Source organism: Tupaia chinensis, unplaced genomic scaffold (genome assembly GCF_000334495.1).
Source record: "Tupaia chinensis unplaced genomic scaffold, TupChi_1.0 Scaffold145629_1, whole genome shotgun sequence".
In the NCBI taxonomy this organism is placed as follows: Eukaryota; Metazoa; Chordata; class Mammalia; order Scandentia; family Tupaiidae; genus Tupaia; species Tupaia belangeri.
The window spans coordinates 20,593-22,283 of NW_006205486.1; the positions used below are offsets into that span (position 1 = coordinate 20,593).

The window sequence follows — 1,691 nt, forward strand, 5'->3', positions numbered from 1 at the left end:
TTTCCCTGTACAGTTACGTTTCTTGGCCCCTGCGTGGGGACACAGCCCCAGTTTGAGGAGTCAGAGCTGGATGTTCAACCATGATTTCTTGTGATTTCCATGTCCCTAGTTAGCCCATTCTGTTTTTCAGGGTCTCCCCAGTCTCCCCACATGCACAGTGGGCATCTTGCTAGCCACTGCTTCCTGGGGAGCTCATCGTTGAATGTGAGACTAAGGAAGTTCATGGTTTGGTGTCATGTGTAGACAATGCACCAACTTAGAGAGGAAAGAACTGCACAGAGAGGTGGGAGGCCGCCTACACTACAGCTCCAACAGGACGGAGGCCTAAGAGTGTCATCTGGGAAGTTGCTTCCCCCGGACCTTATTATCTGCTCTGCACAAGCAAGAGTTTAAAATTAAACAAAACTTGAACGATGTTTTCTCTGACATTAAACCTTCAGAAGTCTTCCCAGCTAGGTGTATAATCTGAAAATGTGACTCGGCTGTCCCATAGGGTGTGCAGCCTCTCTAGTGGGTCACCACACTCACTTCTAACCAGCAGATGACAACAAAAATGTCATGCTATCACTTCTTAATTGAGGAAAGCAAGAAATTTAGTCTGTATAAACTTATGAGCAACAGACATTTCCTCCTCACACTTCTAGAGGCTGAAGCCTGAAGTGTGGGTGCTTGCATGGTCAGGTTCTGGTGTGGCTCCCCCTAGAGTTTGAGACCTCAGGCTCTACGGTGGCTCCTGCCATGGCGCAGAGAGGGGGAGAGTGCTCTGATTATGATTAAGGTTATGAGTGTGGCCGCACCAGCCCACACAGGTGTCCACGCTCAGCAGACAGGGCAAGACGGCAAAGCCTACGGTGTGGGTATAACAAAAGAAAAAAAAATTGGTTTTGGTTAAAATGGAGAGTCCCTAGTTAGAAGTTAGTTGGCAGTTTCTATGTACTTTGCCTGAAGTTTCTTTTCCATGTTTGCAGGGAGGTAGGTGAGTTAGCTTAGGTAGAACCCTCACATGCTGGATCCATCTTTGCCTAATGACCTTCTGATTAGTTACATATTAGTAGGCCCCCTTTAGTCATCCTCTCATTGGTAGATATTGACGAAAATTAATACATAAGCCACTCTTTGCCACCATCATAACTCATTTGTTTTCATCAGCATAGGACACATCAATCTGTCCAGTCCGTGGTGTAGTGGTTAAGGAAACTGGATGAAACATGGCCAACCAAGCAGTTCAAGCCCTGGACTCAGTAATTTGCAAAACATCCTGAATGTACATTCCCAAAGTCCTGAAAGGAGGGAGAAATGGAGGAGAAGGGTTCGTGGTGTGACCACGCCCAATACGGACTGCTTTCTTTCTCCAGGAAGCACATGTGCCCATTTGCAAAATAATAAAAAATAAAACAAAACATGCCCCCCAAAAATCGTAACATTGTTCTCATTTGGTCTATGTTTTCCAAGGTGGCATCATAGTCAAGGTCTCAGTTATGTAATTAATGTTTAAAATTATGTCCTATTTCAAAGAACATAGATTCTTACTGGAGCCCAAGAAGTGTATGGTCATAAAATAGGAGTACTCAGTCACTGCTTCCAAAATCTGAAGGAAGCACAAAAAGAGAAACAGTAGTGGTTCATTTTTGGTCAATATCTTTCTATCAAATTGATGTAAGCTACACAGGACCTAAGAAAATAGAAGATGA

The 1,691-nt window shown here is 44.3% G+C and overlaps 1 pseudogene; it reads left to right on the top strand.

Annotated features, from left to right (window-relative positions):
• The window catches only part of LOC102497414 (phosphatidylinositol N-acetylglucosaminyltransferase subunit A-like), a 14,790-nt pseudogene that overhangs the window by 920 nt on the left and 12,179 nt on the right, over positions 1-1,691 (top strand).